The sequence below is a fragment of the Equus caballus genome, chromosome 10 (assembly GCF_041296265.1).
Source record: "Equus caballus isolate H_3958 breed thoroughbred chromosome 10, TB-T2T, whole genome shotgun sequence".
NCBI classification, from domain to species: Eukaryota; Metazoa; Chordata; class Mammalia; order Perissodactyla; family Equidae; genus Equus; species Equus caballus.
This window is the reverse complement of record NC_091693.1, coordinates 53,465,252-53,486,461: the sequence shown is the minus strand read 5'-3', so window position 1 is coordinate 53,486,461 and position 21,210 is coordinate 53,465,252.

Genomic DNA, 21,210 nt, shown 5'->3' with positions numbered 1-21,210 from the left:
TTCTCAATAAGGATATGTAACTTATTGAAAAGAACCAAATGATAACTCTGGAATTAAAGAGTACAATAATTTAAGTGATATTTCATTGGAGAATCTCAATAGCAGATCTAAGATGGCAGAAGAAAGAATTGAAAATTATACATTTAATAAACAGAGAAAAAAAGACTGAAGAAAAAAGAAAAGAGCTTCAGAGACCTATAGGAAAAGATCAGGTATATCAATATAAGTGTAATTGGAGTTCTCAAAGGATGAGAAGAAGAAAGGCACAGAAAACAGTATTTAAAAAACAATGACTAACTTCTACAAATTGATGAAAAACATTAATCTGCAGGTCCAAGAATCTCCACCAATCTCAGACAGAATGAACACAAACATATCAATACCTAGAAACATCCTAGTCAGACTTGAAAAACAAGGGCAAAATACCTTGAGAGCAGCATGAGAAAAACAAGTCACTGTGTATAAGGAGTATCTATATGATAAATGAGTAACATCTCATCAGAAACAATGCCAGAAGGCAATGGAGTAATGTACAGTAATCAAAGTGCTTAGAAAAAAAATTATCTAAGCATTCTATATCCAGCAAACCGATCCTTCAAAAGTGAAGCTGAAATGAGAACATTCCTGGATAAGCAAAGAATGAAAGAACTTGATGCTAACAAACAGCTTTCAAAGAAATTCTAAAGGAAGTCCTTCAGGCTGAAAGGAAATGCCACCAGATAATAACTCAAATTCACAGGAAGAAATGAGAACTGAAATGCATCTATTCCATTTCTTCTGAAGAACTATTCACTTACCTACTCTGAAATGGTCGATGTGGAGATTTTCTAGCCTCTTCTTCCTAATTAACCTAGGTCTATCAGTCTATTCCATACCCCTATCTCAGGGATTAGCTCAGAGATGGACAGAAAAATTAATCAGGGCCAAACACTCTGCTTCTATGAGAGAAGCACTTTCCTTCCAGTCTGTCAATATTAGAAGAGACTATCTCTCTGACGTTCTCCATTTTTGTGAGGATGTCAGACTTACAGCTGCCACTACAATTTACAAACATGGAAGATTTAGTGGAGGCCACCATATGGGAAAAAAAGGGATAAAACACCTCAGAAAGCAAAAAGGAGATACAGGACAAAGTCAAGTTCTTGGTGATATCATTTCAACCACTAGATGAAGCCTCACTAACTCACTTCTGCACTTTTTAAAAAATACATTTTATCTTCCAGCCGTCCTAGGTTCACAGCGAAATTGACTAGAAAGGACAGAGAGTTTCCAGATACCGCCTACACACACAGCCTCTCCTACTATCAACATCCCACACCAGAGTGGTGCACTTGTTACATTTGCTACACTGACTCATCATTGTCACCCAAAGTTTACACTGAGGTTCACTCTTGGTATTTTACTTTCCGTGGGTTTGGACAAATGTCTAATGGCACGTATTTACCACTACAGTACCACATAGAATACTTTCACTGCCCTAAAAATGAAAGTTCTTCCCTCGCCATGCACAATCCTGGCAATCACTGATCGTTTTACCCTCTCCATAGTTTTGCCTTTTCCAGAATGTCACATTGTTGGAATCGCACAGTAGGGCTACCCCTTTTATATTGGCTTTTTTCACATAGTCATATGCATTTAAGGTTCCCCCATGCTTTTTCATGGATAGCTCATTTCTCTTTTAGCACTGACTAATATCTCATTGTCTGGGTGTTCCAAAATTTATTCATCTATTTACCTACTGGAGGACATCTTTGTTGCTTTTAAGTTTGGCAATTATGAATAAAGCTATTATAAACATCTGGGTGCAGGTTTTTGTGTGGTCATGTTTTTAACCCTTTTGGGTAAATACCAAGAGCACAATGCTGGATTGTATGGTTTAAGAGCATGTTTAGTCTTGTAAGAAACTGTCATACTGTCTTCCAAAGTGGCTGTACCATTTTCATTCTCACTGGCAATGAATGAGAGTTCCTGTTGCTCCACAACCTCACCAGCATTTGGTGTTGTCAGTGTTTTAGATGTTGGCTGTTCTAATTGGTGTGGAGTGGTATCCCATTGCTGTTTTAATTCACTGATGACATAGCATGTGGAGCATCTTTTTATATGACATGTGTATATCTTCTTTGGTGAGGTGTCTGTTTAGGTCTTTTGTCCATTTTTAAACTGGGTTGTTCATTTTCTTATTGTTGAGTTCTAAGAGTTCTTTGTATATTTTAGATAACAGTCCTTTATTAGATAAGTCTTTTGCAGATCTTTCCTCCCAACCCGTGTTTGTTTTTTACTTCTGCACTTCACTTTTTAATTCTGAAAGCAAATATATTCCCTTCAATTTATAAGCCATTAAAAATGTCCATCTGATACAGTGTTTTTCAAAAGAATTATTGCATGGTGGCATAACCATACAGAGAAGAGCATTATTTCAATAACTTTAATACAATGCATTTTGACTCTATATCTCTATTGAAATATAGGCTAAGGATATAAGAGAGAGAGAAACAGCGGTGGGGGCAGAAATCTTAAACTGCATTCACTAGGAATATTAGTAGTAGTAACATATGTATTATTTTTTTACAACTACTTTATGTATATGTAAAGGAATTATCTAACATGTTAATTTTTTAGAACCAAGATTTCAATGTAGGGGGAAAAAGATAGAAACATAAAATCTTATAGGTCAAGTAAAACACTATAATCATAAATTTGAATTTGTAAAATCGACATGAACTTATGATTTATATTTTCTTTCTAAAAAATATCTATTTTCTAGCTCTACACATTAAAAAGAGCAAGAATCAACAGCAACCCAGTGGCTATGAGCATTCATTTGAGGTATCTCATTGGAGTTTACCACTAAAGGAACCAGGGATCCTTAGTGAAATGAGTGATTCCTGGTCCAGGACAAGATGCGAACATACAAAAGGGGTATAGAAACATCTTTTCCCAGGAATCATGAAATTTGTCAAAGACTAATGTGGTAGTGTTAAAAGGACACATGAGTCAACCTGAAAAAGCTCTCATTGGCAAGTGAGAAGACAATCTCAGACTTAAAACAAAGGACAATATTTATTGAAACAAAACAAAAAATAAGAATTCATAAACTCATAATGATATTCAAAAAAGAAATCTAGTTGGTCACCATTGAATGTTGTTAGGGCAACAATTTTCTCTGAACATTAAAAGTAAATGGAAATAATGCGTTTTTATGAAACAAAAAGACAAGGCAATTTTTACTGATTGCTGAAGCCAGCCCACACATAGTTAAGAATAGTTTAGAAAAATTGAGTCATTAAGCATTACTAAAAACTGCCTAGTCAAGTATAAAGTGGAAATTTGAGCCTTGGAAAAATACTTTAAAATGCGATCTATACTTCATTGAAATTGAGTGGTGAAAGGATATGGGTGTCTAGTGTCGCATTTGATAGAAAATAGATTTTACTGAATCTAGGATTGTTAATGTCCAATTATTTATTCCCGAAATTGGTTATTGTACCTTGTCTCTTTTTCTCATCAGTCTTCCAAGGACTGTCATTTTATTAGTCTTTCAAAGAACAAACATTTCCTTTGTTCATCCACTCTATCATGTTTGTTTTTATTTCATTAATGTCTGTGCTTATCTTTATTAGTTATTCCTTCTGCTTTCTTTTATTTAATTTTATGCTACTTTTCTAACTTTTTTTGAGGAAGATCAGCCCTGAGCTAACATCTGTGCCCATCTTCCTCTATTTTTTATGTGGGACGCCTGCCACAGCATGGCTTGATAAGCGGAGCATAGGTCTGCACCTGGGATCCGAACTGGCAAACCCTGGGTGGCAAAAGTGGAGCGCGGGAACCTAACCACTGTACCACCAGGCTGGGGGCCCCTCTTTTCTAACTTTTGAGAGGAACACGTGGATAATTTATTTTTATCTTTTCAATATTTTTCTAATGTACACTTGGAAGCCTATGAATGCCCTTCAAAGCATGGCTTTAGCTGAACCCTACAAATCCCCCAAACATAAATGTAGTTTTTTTATTATAATTAGTTCAGAACATTACCAAATATTATCTAATCTCTGTTAGCTAGTCCTCTTTAACTCATGGATTATTTAACGAGATTTAATTTTTAAGAACTGGGAATATTTAATTACCTTTTGTTTTTGATTTCTAGTAATTCCATTATTGTCAAAAATCCCAATCTCTATGATTTCAGTCCTTTAGAAATTTATTACAATTCACATCGTGGACCAATTTATGGTGTACTTTGGTAAATGCTCTATGTGCACCTGGAAAGAATAAATGTTATTCAGTTTTTAGGTGTCATACTCCATTCATGTCAATTAGGTAAATTTATTGGTCATATCTGTTCAGTTCTATACACTTACTCATTGTTTTTTATTACTGTCATTCACTGAGAGAGGGGTGTTAGAATCTCTCATTGTTTGATTGTGAATTTGTTAATTTCTTCTTTTACTTCAGTCAAGTTTGTATTTCTCTCTTTTGGGGGATTACTATTAAATGTATCATAATAGAATTTTTATATATTCCTGATGGATCGACCATATTATTATTATGAAATGTTTCTCTTTATCTCTAATAATGCCCATGGCCTTAAAAGAGATTTCGTCTGATACAGTACATTTCCAACAGCTTTACTTTAGTTAGTGTTCATGTGATAAGCTTTTTCAATATTTTATTGCCTATTATTTTTGTATCCTTACGCATAAGATGTCTTCTAAGAAAAGTTTAGTTTTATCTATTTTCATATAGTCTAACAATCTTATCTTTTAATTGAAATATTCAGACCTTTTATGTTAATGTAATTTTTTATATATATTTGGAATTAAATTTATCATTTTACAATTTGCTTCCTGTTTGTTCTTCATGTTTTATGTTCTCTTTCCTCTACTCTGTTTACTTCTTTTCACTTCATTCAGTATTTTTTAAATTATTCCATTCCTCCTCTTTTAGGTTGATAGTTATATATCCTCATTACTTTAGTGGTTGCCCCAGAGAGCACTATATCTGTGACCTTACCATTTAATTCACAAAGCAAAGGTATTAGAACAAATTAATCATATTTACACATTGCATTTTTGTAGAATATTCATTTGTATTTTAATTTTTATGTTTTTAACCCATGAGGTACAATTATTGTTATTTTGCACAGTATTTTTAAATTTATTTACATATATCTTTTTTTTTTTTTTGAGGAAGATTAGCTCTGAGCTAAATTCTGCTGCCAATCCTCCTCTTTTTGCTGAGGAAGACTGGCCCCGAGCTAACATCTGTGCCCATCTTCCTCTACTTTATATGTGGGACGGCTGCCACAGCATGGCTTGCCTAGTGATGCCATGTCCATACCTGGGATCCGAACCAGTGAACCCCAGGCCACTGAAGTGGAATCTGCAAACTTAACCGCTGTGCTACTGGGCTGGTCCCTTTTTTCTTTTGACCTTTATTGTATTCTTATATATTTGGGGTAGTTTTCTTAGCTTCCCCAAATGATTTTTTTCTTTGATTCCATGGGTTACTTAGAAGCATACCATTTGATTTTCAAATATTTGAGGATTTTCCAGGGGCTGGCCCAGTTGCATAGTGGGTAAGTTCACGTGTTCCACTTTGGCGGCTCAGGATTCACAGGTGTGGATCCTGGGCACAGACCTAGCACTGCTAGGCAAGCCAAGCTGTGGCAGCATCTCGCACAAAATAGAGGAAGATTGGCACAGACGTCAGCTCAGGGCCAATCTTCTTCACACACACAAAAAAAGTGGAATCTATGTGTCAAATATTTGAGGATTTTCCAGAGATCTTTCCTTTATTGCTTTCTAATTTAATTACATTTTAAATATATTGAGAGTTTTTTATGCCAAATACTTTTGTCTATTTTGGTACATGTTCTGTGTGCACTTGAAATGAGCATGTATTCCGACACTCCCAGTTGCAATGTTCTACAAATGTCAATCAGTTCAAGTCTTCTATATCCTTACTGATTTTCTGTCTCCTTGTTTTACCATATAATGTGGGATGGGTAGTGAAATCTCTGACTACAAATGGTGCATTTTTCTCTTTTCCCTCGATGCAGCAGTCTTTGCTTCAAGCAGTTTGAAACTCTATTATGCGGAGCATGAACACTTTAGGATTGTTATACATTCCAGATGAAATAACCCCTTTTATCACATGAAAGGATAATTTTTACTTTTGGTAAAATTCTTTGGCCCAAAATCTACTTTGTCTGAAGTTAATCTACCCAATTCAGCTTTCTTTTAACTAGTGTTAGCATGATCTATATGATTATTGACATGGTTAGATTTATTATCTTGCTATATTATCTCATATGTTCTTTGCTCTTATTTTCCACTTTGTGTGCTTTCTTTTGAATGAAGTATTTTCTACAACTCCTATCCCCCACTTTATGACTTATTAGTTATAAATTTGGTTTTGTTATTTTAGTGGTTGGCTTAGGGTTTATAGTATTCATGTTTAAATCGTCACAGTATACTTTCAATTGACATTATAACATTTTACATATACAATAAGAACTTCCTAGGCTTTATGTTATCATTTCCATGCATTGTGCATTTAATATTATAAACTCCACATTACATTGATATTAGTTTTTAAAGAATTATATTTTCAAAAAGATTTAAATGGGAAGAAAACATTTCTTATATATTTGTCCATGTAATTACCCATTTCCAGTGCCTTTTGTTCTTTTATATAGATTCATATCTCCATTTAGTATTACTTTTTTTCCACCTAAAGGACTTCCTTTAATATTTGCTGTAGTATGGGTCTGCTGGAGATGAAACATTTTAGATCTTGTATGTAAAGTTTTCCAGTTGTTTTCAGCGCAAATGTTGATCTGAAACAAATTAGTCTACCAAAGCTGGAAGCAGAAATTCCCCAATAATACATTTTAAAATACTTGAAAGAAGGAAAAAATAGAGATACTAACTAAATGCCTTCTTGGTTAAGATATTTTAGAATTTAATAGACATCTGTCAGCAATGAGTTAAAATGTGAAAGGAAATCATAAAGGATTTTCCTCCATTGAGGTATGAAAATATTGACTGAGTGCTCACTAACAAGCAGAATAATTATATTATATTAAGCATTTTAAACATATAAAGACAAGTTTATACTTTTATAAAATCTCTTTTCATCCTCAGAAGGGAGTTTGAAAAAGGTAAAGCAAGAATTTTATACCTTTGAAATTTGAGACACTGAGTTATTTTACAGAGTTACAGGATTCTTAATTATAAATAGAAGGAGGAAAGGAAATATTCAAACTGGAAGTAAACAGTTAAATTACAAATGATTTATTTAATCAAGTAAAATGCAATTCAATTCAAAAAACATTTATTGAATGCTTCCTTTTGCAAGTTTCTCTGCCAAGCACTGGTGAGAGGGAACATTAATACACAGTCTTCACCATATTTATTATTAATTTGGATGGAATCATTTTCACCCTTGTATGACACGGGAATATATTTTACCCTTGTTACTGAAAAATTCAATTATAGAGCGACAGATCTGGTAGAGTCTTTTGATGCTATGAGCATTTAAAAGACAGGGAGATAGAAGATTTTATGCTGAGAAATGGTGGCAAAAACCTAGCCTTTCAATGGTTCATCAAAACCCACTAAATATATCCAATTTGCTCTGTGTGTGTCTTTTGCTTATATGGCCAGCCTCATTGCCCATCACTCTCCTTAATCTTGAGCAGTAGCCATTGGACTATTTACCTTCAACATATCATGTTTGCATATACTTATTTCTCAGCATGGTATAATCTTTTCTACCTCATTTAACTAGAAAACTCCTACACAAACTCCACAGTTTAGTTAAATTATTATTACATCTCTGAAGCATTATATGACAGCCTTATCTAGGCTTAGATTCTTACTTTCATAACAATACCTTTTATGTTTAGTCCAATCCTGCTTGTTTGTTTTGAGCGTTATATGAGAAGTTTCATTTGGAAAAACTCAAGTGATTCAAACCTACTTCTGAAAAAGTATAGTGTGTAATTTTTAACAATGAAATAGACACTACCATGAGTCAATAGATTAAGCCAAGTTCATAGTTCATTCTCGCTAAACATTTTGAAAGTATGCTCATTTGATGAATTTTTAATTTGAGGTTGGTTCACTCTATTTTGAAGTTTTTGCGTAAAGTGAGACTTTATTAATATTTTACATTGCGCTCTTTCAAATTTTCATGATTCAAATTTGCATAAGATCTAAACACAGTGCACTATTGTTATGGCACTTGTTTTATTATAGCGTATCCATCTAACTAATAGACTTGTGTAATACGCAAACATGGGACAATATTTTTTCATTTAACTATCACCAATGTCTAAAACTGAAGCTAGGATGGTGTTAAGTGTTCAGTAATTGTTGAATGAGTCAAAAGACAAGAATAGGCAGACCCACTAAGCAATATAATTGTTTGAAAGTAACTTATCTTCTCCATAAAAGAAAAAAAGGAACTAAGAGAAGGAAGGAAGGAATGAAGGAAGGAAGGAGTGAGAGAGGGAGGAAAAGAAAAAAGGAAGAAAGGAAGGAAACGTGGAATCCAAGAGTAAATAGAAAAACAACAAAAAAGTTTGTGTGCTTCTATATCTGTGTGGATGTACTTCTATACATACGTGTGTTTGTATCTATGTTTGTGTGTCAATGTGTGGATTTCCACATTGGCAGACAGAAAATACCCATATAGGCTGATTATTGATCAAAGTCAATTGGTAATTTTTTAGTTGTTCCATTTCTTTTTAATGTAATTTTTACATTTGCTAATGAACAGTATACTTTCATTCACCTAAGCACGATAAACTATCCTTTTGATTTTACTCTTTAAAAGTATTTGTAAAGAAGTTATGACACGAATTCGATTATATCTGGTCCATTTATTATTTAAGAATTCTGGTTTTCAGAAATTTACTTGAAAATGGAGACTACAGTAAATCATTATACGTACTAGCATTATTCACTAAGCTCCATGAAAAATGTTTAAACAATTGATGATATGGAAATGGGATTAGAAAGAATTGTAAAAATAATATATTTTCTTTAAGTTCTATGTTTATATGCTAAATGTAAAAAATTAATTTTGCTGTTTTTGACAGATTGCATAAATATGACTACTCAAATACTCTCTACACAGTAAACCAAGGCATGGTTTTTTCCTCATATTTTGTTATCTATGTTTTTGGATCAAATATATGAAACATTTTTAAAATACTGTAAGTGTTCATAGTTGATTAAAATTATTATTTGAAATGCTGAACATGTTTAGTTACCTGGGGCCACATTTCAGTGAGAAATATCATAAAATAATAGGTAAAAAGTCATCACATCAAGAGGAATTTTAAAAATCTATATTTCTTCAGAATTAGCATTTGAAATAACTACTTGAGATACGTATATATGCATTTATTTATCTATGCACACACGTACATTTTTTTCCTGAAACTTATTTTTATATACTTATTTAATATATCTACCTGCCTCTTTTTATTAGAATTTTCAATCAAATATTTTAGTTGGCAGAATCATAAAACATATGGGGCGACATTCTTACCCCTGAATTTTGCGAGTGATACCAGACCTATGTAGTAATAACACCATTAATGTTGGAAAATCCGGTAACTGAAGACAATAATAAAACTCCCCATATATGGTTCTCCCTTCCAGTGGTGTAGACTTGGAGAAAATTAACATTTAGTTTAGGATGAGAGTGGAGATTCACATGATGGACCATTTTTCTGAATAGCAAAATGCAAGTTTTCAAACTAAAATGAAGTGTATACCTTGATATTAAATAGGCTTTGTGATTAACCTCATGCTATGGGAAGAAATTTACTTATGTAAATTCCAGAGAGTTTATCAAAATAGAATTGTTCTTGGTTGGAAGTTGGCAAAAAGACATTTGGCAGTAGAGTTTTGCCCAGAATTTTGCTATAGGTTTTTCAGCTAATAAAAAAAGGAAAAAAAAAGAAAAGGAAAAGGGAAAGGAATATGATATTGGGATGTTTATAATTCAACCATTTATAAGCTCTTTCTTTTCTCCTTATTTCCGTGTTTTTTTACCCATGGACAAGTGCCATATGCCATTAAAGCAATTGGCTCTTTAAACTGGACACTATCCAAAGCCCAGTGTGTAAAGATGAAAAATAAATAAATATTGGAGCCAGGATGTTACACATCTTATCTTTGGAGAGTTATTAATTCAGAGGTACCATATGCGATGGCTGTCTATGGTTAGCGTGGTCAAAATCATTATTAGACATATTGAACCTCCAACACTAATTCCAGTGTCATGAATTCAGTTTAAAAGCAACTCTTTTGCAGTCAGGTTCTGGCAAAACTTCAAAGCTAACATTCAAAGTCGGAAAGCTTAAAACCGTGCAAGCTTATTTAGATTCCTTAAATGGTCTGGTTTAGGAGATTTCTGGGCATTTGAAGCTTTGTAAGCCATCGCAGAGTGAAAAAAGTTAATCTGTGCAGCTACATTTTCAATAACGTGACATTAGATTCATTTCAAAGGCTTTTCTTCTTGGGTATCAAACCACACTCCGGATTTCTCCAGGGTCTAGGATACAGGCGCTTCCTTATTTATTTATTTATTTATTTTTAATGAAGGGATTGCTTCACATGCTGAGGATTATACAGTCAGAGTCTGAAGATATCTGTGTTTTTGTTATACCGAAAGAGCAAAAACGGGCTATTTTCTAAAAAAAACATATGCTTGAAGCAAGAGAGAAACTGCATTTTTAGGCAGACAACTCCTAAAAATATAGGTGAATTTTGGCGTACAACTGACATTTATGACTGTAAGTGCAAGATCAACATGACATTTGAAATACAAAATTCTAAATGCACATTCTCTCCCTCTCTCTCATTTTAATATCTTTAGAAAGCATCTAGTTCTCTCAGTTAGTAGGATGTATGAGATGAATATTTTTATACCATTGACTATCTAAGCTTCTTTCTATGTAATTCTTTCAAAATGCATTTTTAAATGTTAGGCAACTTAAGGGTTATGAACTAAGAATAAAAAGGGCCCTGAGTAGCCAAGAAATGGTAAATAAATGTTTTAGGGAAAAAATTTCTATTTTGTTTTCTTTATATAAGAAGAAATTTTCCCTTTGACATGTTTTATCTAAGTGTTTCACTCTATTTCTCTTCATAAATAGGGGTAATTTCCCATCAAAATGTGTGATTAATACTTAATAAAATCTGTATATTTCCCTAATACTGTGCTCAGTTATGGTCCCTGCATTTGGGAATATTTTTGTACTTGAAATATAAGTATTGGAAATTTCAAAAAGCGATATATTTAGCCACATAGCCCGACTTGAGTGTTTTTTTTTTTAATGGCAAATTATATGTCATATCTCACCAACTTGATTATAAGTGTCTAGATCACAATGACTTCCTCTCAAAACACATTTTTATCTCTCTGGGTACCTTTCACAGTATTCCCCACAGAATAAATTAATTTAAACCCATTTGGATAAATGGGTATATGAAATAATGAATAATTGAATTTTGATAATTATTTGGAGATTCACATTCTTGACCCCAAAATCAAAATCGAAATTTAAGTTCATCATGCATTTCCTTTAAAAATCAAATTTTTATTTCATGAAGTAATTTATGTTCTCTCCATGTTATTATTTTACTAGATTTTAAATCATATCCTTAAATGGCATTCATATATATACATGATGAATATATGAGTATATAAATACATATTTGAAACTTAAATTGGCAAAATTGGAAACAATATTTCCAAAATTGCATTAACTGAGAAAATTATGTATATCCATAATTATACAGTAGGCAGCCATTAAAATAATGATGACCATGTTTAATGTTCTTTGTTAACTCATCTTTATCTCTGCCCCTTCCACCATCTCCAGGGAGAAACTAGAAGTTCATTTCCCATAATTTTTTCCCAGAACTCTTTTGGATTAGACTGTGAAGGCAAAAGAGGAGAGCCCTTGTTTTCTAGAGGTACATGGACACAAGCATCCTGTGGATTTGGAGGCCCCAGCTGAGGATCACCCACTTCAAGACCTAAGGTCTTGCCTTCTTGTGCCTCTAGACATCCTCTTCAGAGCCACTCTTTTTGATACTGAGATTTGACTCTGATCATTGGTGGCAGCATCTTTGTAATTCTTTCACTTCCAGGTTGATTGAATGTGGCCTTCCTGGTCTTTACCCTCTCAGCCCACTGAGCAGCTCTTAAGTCTATAATTTCCTATATTATACCATTTTCTATTCCAGTTTTCTAGACTGGCTTCTGTTTTCCTGACTGCACCTTGAACGTTTCATCTGATTACATCACATATTTACATCTGTGTATATGGCAAAATGTTTACAATATATTATTAAGTAAAAAATTATAACAAGATATGGACTGGAATGCAGAAAATCATATTGCTTTCTTCCTCCCATTATTTACATTTTTATTTATAAGCATTGAAAACATCCAAAAGTACATGTATGACATTGATCACATTATTAACAATGCTAACAGTTTTTGGTTTTGTTTTCCAGTTTTTGAACAATTAACATAGAATACTTCTCCAATAAAAATGAAGAAAAAAGGACATTCAAATGTAGTAATACATAGTTTAGTATAAATATATGTGTAAATTTAAGTTAAGAGAAGTAAAAACTGGGAAACATGCTAAAGTATAACAGTCAGCCTAGATTAACCTGGGAGTAATAAATCTTCATTGAGGCAAATTGTCAATTTACTTTGTGCTTCCTGGACATAAAATCTATGGCAAAGGAATGACAGATGAAAAAAAAAATACATCACAATTCAAGTGAGGTGACCCACGAACATGAATTTTTTTAATGCTAATACAGAACAAATGTTGTTAAATGTTAAACTGAGGCATAGCAAAATTTTAGGTATTTATTTGAGCAAAAACCAGTGTGAAACAGGCAGCGCCAAACTGGAGGCTGTTAGAAGTGCTCCAATGACAGGAGCTGGAGGAAAACTTTTATAGAGAAAAGGCAGAAGCAAAATAAGGAAATTACTGAGTGACTATAACTTAAAACCCAGTCTGTTGTTGGTGACTGGTTGTTGCTAGGTTACGCTTTCACAACATGAGGAATTTACAAGCTTAGATTTTGGTTTACTTACCTAGGCACTGCTCATTAAACCCACCTCAGTCTAATGGCCTCCATGTTTAATTGATTTAACATTATTGATGAATGACTGTCCTGAACTATAGACCTTTTTAAAAATACTCAAAATATTTTGAGTTTTCCTTAATTGTTTTACTTTACAAAGTTGAAAACAAATATGATTAATTTGTTTTAGAATATAAGCAAGAACATCTATAAAGGCTTTTTCAGGTTGTTTGTTTTTTTTTCTAGTTTATAAATTGTTAAACGTCAATTTTGTCTTTTCTATTAACGTGCTTGGCAGATTAAATAATAATCTCATACTCTCTGGGTCCCTTTTTTAGTAAATAAGACCCTAAGACAAAAATTACTAAGGACTATGGGGTTTAGACAGGTGCCAGATTAAAAATAAAACAAACTTTGTCATAGTCGATTAAAACACTAAGTCAAACTTTTATCTTGACTAAAATTGAATCTGATAGTCAGATATCTCCGAAAATATTTCAAAAGTGATTTTCTTACAGAATCAAATTAAATCAAGGCATAATTATAGTAAATTATCAGTAATTACTATCAGTAATAGTAATTATCAGTAAAACATCATAAAAATTTTTGACTGAATTATTTGGAATGAAAACAGATATTTTACATCTAATGCTTACAATTTTTTCCCCATTTTCAGGGAGCTTTTTCACATATCGTATTTTATACCCACTTCACAGACTAATTTCATAAGAGTTTTCTCAAAATACTGGACAGATGTAACAGAATGAAATAAACACTTCTTATGCTCTAAAGCAAAAGAATGCCTACTATATTCTAGAAGAATGAAAAGGGCTATTGTAAGTGAGGTGCAATTTGCAAATACCTAGGAGATAGGGCAAGAAAGAGAAACTTTTTGTTGTGACAGTGGGGGCCTGACGTATTAGCCATAAAGTACTTTAAATATCAAAAGTGAGTGTAGGAGTTAGCTGAAAACATGCATTTAATACCAGAAACATAGTTGAAATACTTGGATATTTATTCCTGTTTAGGAGAAACAGAGCCAAAGTAGAAACCTGAAGCGGTCCATTAGTGGAAACAGACCTGGGAGCTAAACTGTTTTTTGCGCATGCGTGTGCCCACCCTTGAGCACATTCGTATTTTGCTGTTACAGGTGAGTAAATGCTAAAATGAAAATTAATATGGAATTAAAATATAAGAAGAATTAAAGTTATTTAAATCAGTAAAAATAAATGTTAAATATAGCCTCAAGTAGGTATGATTCACCAAATGATCATTAAAATAGTCTTTAGATGTCAAAGATCATCATTTTAACAACTTTATCGTAGTAACACTCAAAATGTACTTAAAATGTAACTGTTAAAACAGAATTCAGGGAGAATCATGTCAACATATTTTGAGAAACTATTGTTGTTGATTTTAATGAAATAAGGTGTAGGCTCATTGAATATCGTCATTGAACTGCATACTAATAATTTAGCACTCTACTCTTATACACCACAGAATCCACGTGAGAACTTGCACCCTCGTGCCTTCACCACGCACCAGTAAATTCATAAGTGGCGGCAGAATGAAATGAACGTTCTCACCATTAGGTTAACACCACCAAAGCTAAGTGGTTTTATTTTACATAGTGCAAACTAGAACTCTGCTCACACAACCGCTGACTTGCAAACAGTTTACATAAGTTACCAATTTGAAATGTCTATTCAGATAGCAAGGGCAGTATCTCCATGTTTCAACTGTTTGACACAATGATGGATTATTTATTTACTGAACAGCACTGGTGGCCAGAAAATCTGATTTCCATGCATGAAATCCATGAAACCTCAGCCCCTGAACAGTTGCTTTTACATGTGGCAAAGGTCATCTACCAAGGGATTTTCTCACGTTTTGTGTGATTGGTCATGCCTCATTTCCTTCAAGAAAATATGATTTCCCTAAAGTCTGTGCATTTTAAAAGACTCACAAAAGACCCAGAAAGTTATTTTCTCTCTGTTTGTGATAAGCACAGAATATAGAGGCTAACCTACAGGGAACGACAAGCAAGTGTTTGTAGCTAGAAACCATATTTAATCCTATCATTAGGAAAGCCTTAGCTCTCACCAGGTATAAAAGGGTTGCAAAATTAGACACTTAACCTTGTCATTTAACCTTACAGAGTTTAATTTGCATTCAAACTTTAATAAATATGTCCCACAGACCTATCCTTACATATTAGAAGGGATTTGTTTTAGATAATATATTTCAAATTTAGAGTCATCTGGTGAAAGATGATGTGAATATTTGGCTACCTTAAAAAAAAGAGAATCGCCATTTCCATTTCTGGCCTGAAAAATCAGAGAGAAAGAACAATGGGATTGGGCTTTTAGTAAAACTTTTAATAGCAATAAATATGAAACATGGTGAAAATCAAGAGCAATTTAAAGAGCACTGTTTGCTCGAGAAGAGATTATGACATACAATTCTTGGAGATTAAAAAGAAAAAAAAACCCTAGTATCCTAATTTAATTATGTTTAAAAAATATTCTTTAGGCCATAGTTCAGAAGTATCTTAGATTACTGCAAATGGCCAAAGCTCAATGCACACAAATTCTGTCTAAAAACTTCCAAATAGCCAATGGCTGGTTGACATAAACGAAAGTACATCTATGAACTCCATCAGTGTGCCCATGAGCCCATTTCAGGCAAGTGATACAGGAAGACCAGGAGTATTCTCTCATTACTAGTGGTATTGTGATATAAAGGTGACAGCTATACAGAGTAGACCAAGGGATACGGCTAATGATAAATAATACTGTGTTACTTACTGAGTAGACTATAAAACACTGCCACAGGTAGCTTTCTTGGGAATCTACTGAAGCTTAAGCTTCAGAACCCCTGATTATACAGGCTCTTTTCAAGGCCTTGTACATAATTTTGAATTAGCAATTTTGAATATTTTTCTTAAGGAAGGCATCCCCTGATTATATAGCTTCAGGCCCTCAAAATCTGAATCCATCAAATCGCATCATTTCTGCATGTCTTTTCTACTTTTAGCTCCCTTATGTAGTAAAACATTCATCTGTGTGCCCAGAAGCATTCAAAGTTTGATTTGCAGGACAATCAATAGGAGGTTGGGGAAATCATACTGTGCATACATAGCATGCTTCAGCTTTCTTACGCCAAATGTGTGTGTATGTGCTTGTGCACATGTTTGTACATGTGTGTACTATTGAGTTAAATTTAACTGGTACTGACATCTTCTTAGGAGTAAGGATATAATCATCAGGGACAACCTCATAATTAACACTGTGTTTAGAGAAAGTGGTACAAAACTAGCAATAAATTTCTTGAGGGAGTTTCAAAAGAAGGGTAGAGAGTTTTACAAGCAGATTAATGCAGTATCGTACACACTGACATTTGCATATGGGAAAAATGTGTTAATACACTCTTTCTCTTGCAGTTTTCATGACAGTTAATACATGTGGAACTTGGGAAAAATCGCTCCAAATTTCTTTTAGTTATAGATTTTCCTTGATAGGGAGCTGCTTTGATCTGTCGAAATTAATAACACGTAAATGCAATATATTTACGCACGTACACTCACATACACAGATATGCTATCTTTGATTAAGTCAATATATATGTACGTGTATATGTGTGTATGTATTTGTGTGTATGTGTACACATCATTGAGAACAAGTATCAGCTCACGTGAATTTAACTTCTATAGAAACAAAATTTTTCAATTACTAAAGAATAAGTACTCAACTGACTTGATATTTAACACATATTTCCTGGCTTGGTTATAATATCAAAATCAATGATAGGAGTATTAGCAGTTATAATTGTGACAACAATTTTTTTGATAATTCATTGTGTAAAATACTTCTGACATCTTTCCTAAATCTTAAGAAAGGGTCATTTCTGAGTCTTTTTATAGTACCTTCAGTTTTAAAGTTGAACTTCTGTCAAGGTGTAATAGTTTTGAAGAGAAAAGAATGCTGGAGAATTTGCTGCAAATAATTAGAATGCTTGTTTAACTATTTTATATTATACTAAGTTCAATTCTAGATTCTTAATATTTCCTGCATTATATTAATGCTGATGGTAAATTATTTTCTACCTAACGCTTTAATATTTGTTACCATTAATATTTTAAATTATAAAAAATGTTTTACCATTGTCAGTATGAAGTAAAATGCAGCTTACATGGCTATGAATGATATCCCTCAACTATAAAAATATATTTTTCTTTTGAAATTATAGTTAGTATATATACTTTTGGAGTTTCTACTTCATAATTGTGAGGTATACGTGAGACATGCATTTTCTTATACTAAATCACATTAATAGTTAAGTTACATAGATTTGTAAATAGATACTTTGACAATTAAATGGTATGATTTTATTAATTGTGCGTTAAGGAATTACAAAAATCTTCATCCAAAGGACTAGTTGTGTTTATTTTCAAACATAATTCTTACTAAAAGTAGATAGACAGTCTTTTTGGTGCTTTATTTACTAGTTGTATTATGAATAAAGGAAGAGTCTTTTTTATGAATTTTGAAAATAACAAATAATCACTAGCTATTGTGAGTTTTTGACAGTTTAAGGAAGAAAAAAATCAATTTCTATAAAACCCATGTCCACATAACTCTTGAAAAGAAAACTACTTCACTACTACTCACTTACAGAATTGATTTTCAGTGCTTGAAATAGGCTGACTATATTTAATCTATTTTACTTTTTTATTGTGTAACTCATATATTCAGTGTACATGAAGTAAAATATAACTTCTTATGTCAGTCACTATACTTGACAGTTAATTTTATATGAATGATAGCAGTGCTAAGTAATTTGTTGAGTATTTCAGAACAAAACTAGTAATCTTCTCCTTTATTATTTATGAGTAGCAAGAGGTCCACAACAGGGCTCCTCAGGTGGCCTCCCCTGTGAAGACCTGACGGCGCATCTAACAGCTCTACACTGCAGCTCCTTGTGCCTTATGCTCTGTGGTCTCTCAATGCCCGAGGTGATGGCGAGTCAGTGGATTACAGAGAAACTAAACTCTGAGAGAACATTTGCTGCTTTGATGTTACAAATTTCAAATGAAGATGCAGTAAAAAAGTAGGCTGATGCACTTCCCAGGTCAAAATACAGAAATGAAGTAATAAGACACCCAAACTCCCTAGTATTCAAACAATTCCCTCTGATGAAAATAAAAAGTTCAGTTCACAAGAGACTAGTGGAATTCAATTTCATAATTTCTGCCTTGTTAAGAAAATGCAGAGGTCCCTTGAGAAAAGAAATACAAAAGTTTCTATCAAATAAATGTAAAATATGCTAATATAGTGATTGGAAAGTCAAGTGCATATGAAGGCTGACACTAGGGATTGCTTTGGCTTCGAATGTTACAGTTTGTGACAAAGATCAGAATTATTTGACACAGTAATTAGTTACTCTTTTTGTTAAAGTTCAACAGAACAATCTGTTCCATTACCCAACACTCACCCCCACCACTTTTCTTTCTTTTCCTCCTCTCTTTAAGGAGAGTGTTTTTCATTCCCATGAATTTATGGCATTTAGAACACCATTCAGTCAAACTGTAGGTTTCATTTTTAGATTTATTTTATCTTTTCTTAGAGTAATAATATGATGACTCTTTCCTTCTTTCTTTTTATTTATTAAACTTGTTTTTTGTCTTGAGAGTAATATATCAAAGTTTAGGTTTTCAGTAAATAAATCTAAAAACTCAGCATTCAAAGATATTTGTCCATTTCTATTAGATTATCAGATTTTTCTGTGTTATTCTGAGTTAATATAATGTTCATTTTTAAGTGTAATGAATTTTACATGCTACAGTGATTTGTATGTAAAATAATTGAAATCATGTTATTTCGTAATTATTCAAACCCAGTATTAAATGCTTGAAACATTTAAAATAATACAGATGAATAAAGGAAGAAATTGGTTTTGGTAGAGAGGTTTAGATAATAGCCACATGCCTGTTAATTTGCAGAATAAATTATAGGTGACTATGGATGAATAAAATCACTGCTTATTTCAAAATGTAGGGGACATCTGGTATTTTAAACTTGGAATCTTAAATAGGTTACTACACTGAGCAACAGCTCAGGCTGTGTGAGTTTCTATTTTCAGGAGCAAAGAAACATGAGGCTGCATTCTGAGAATTGAGCATAAACTCAGTGGAAATATTCTCAGATGTCAAGATATGGAGAGGTGGTCACATAACCCTGACATCCCACAAAGTTCAGTAGGGTGACAAGCTGATCACTTATGTAAATCTTTCATAAGAACTAAGTCGTTCTCTTAAACTCTTATGATTTCACTCCTCCTGCTTTGGTGAATGTTGAGCCACTACTCTACTTTTGCCTATCCATTACTTCCTAATAGATTTCCTCCACTCAAATCAGGTCAAGCCCTTGGCTTTTTCTCACTGGAAATGCCTTTGATCTTGCTCTTCTTTTTAATATACACAGTGTTTTCAAGTTTCTTTCAAGGCTTTTTTTCTTCCAGTGCAGAAGTTAAGCTCTGAGAGAACAGAAGTATTTGATGCTCCTCACCACTGAACTCCCCTGACTAGGATAGTGCTTGGAAGACGTAGATGACTAATAAATGTCATTTAATTGATAACAGTAAGTGATAGATTATAATCGATCAGCAAAAGCCATAAGGATAGCCCTGATAATACAACAATTTAGTGAGTATATACTGTGTGCCAGTGTTCCAGAAGTTATCTCCTTTATTCGTTAATCCACAAGGACTCTCTGAGATAGAAACTGCTATTCTCATTTCACATGTGGAAATAAAGCCCTAAGATTAATTTGACAATAATGTTCAAATGTATCCTGTACCTGGTCACGTAGAACCTTGCTTTTTATACTCTGGATTGGGAGTATCTAATGATAATATTCTGCATGTATCTATTGCCACATCATGCCATGGATTATTAGTGCTCTCTTTACTACATGGAAATAGAGTCATTAGTGCTTTTAAATCTAATCATATTAGAGAACCATTTCCGGAAACCTCAGAACCAATTCAGAAAACCGATCCTTAAGATTGCGTTCCTTTAGAACTACTCTTGGCACCAAAATCTGTATCAGTGAGGCTTCTCCAAAGAAACAGAAGTGATCGCCAAGAGTACCAATAGTTTAGATAGACACCGATATAGATATATACATCATATCTGTCTATGGAGAGCTAGGGAATTGGCTCATGCTATCGTGGAGTTTGGCAAATCTAAATTCTGCAGGGTAGTCTGACAGGTTGGAGACCAAGAAAAGAGTTGATGTTACACCTTAATTCCCAAGGCAATTTGGAGGTAGAATCCCCTCTTCTCTGGGTACTTCTGTTTTTTTCTTCTTAAGACCTTCAGCTGGTTGGATGAAACCCACTACATTATGCACTGTAATCTACTTTTCTCAAAGTCTACTAATCTAAATGTTAATCTCATATGATAAATAGTTTCACAGTGCTATTTAGACTAGTGTTTGACCAAATAGCTGAGTACTGTGGCCTAGCTAAGTTGACACATAAAATTAACCATCACAAAGCAGCAAAACTGATTTGCTATGGAATGCCCTAAAAACATACTTAGAATGCTTTCAGAATTATCTGCCTGAAGGGATGGGACGATGGGGCATTTACTCACTAGCTACTCCCCCTCCTGCCCCGACATTTGTTGAAGTTTGCCCTCTGGGGTACTAGACTCCCTATTTTTCCTGGCTGGACTAAATGGGATCCTGTGGCATTGGACATGCTCCTAGACAAAATTAATAAAGACCCAGTTGAATCTGAGCTTGCAGGGAACTGACTACAGCAGCTGCAACTGAAATTGGGGGTGGCAAAGAAGATGCATTTGTGAGAGTTCCAAAATCCCTATCTTTAGTCCTGCCAACTCTACCTCTGCACCAGTAATTTTAATAGTCTAATAATTACCTCAAATATAACATATCCTGATTAGCAACACATTCTTTATTTTACCCAGCTGCTAGTCTTCCAGCATTTTCCTTATTAATGAGTGGCATCAAGGCTCATCAATTTGCACAACCTATAAAAATGGGAATCATCT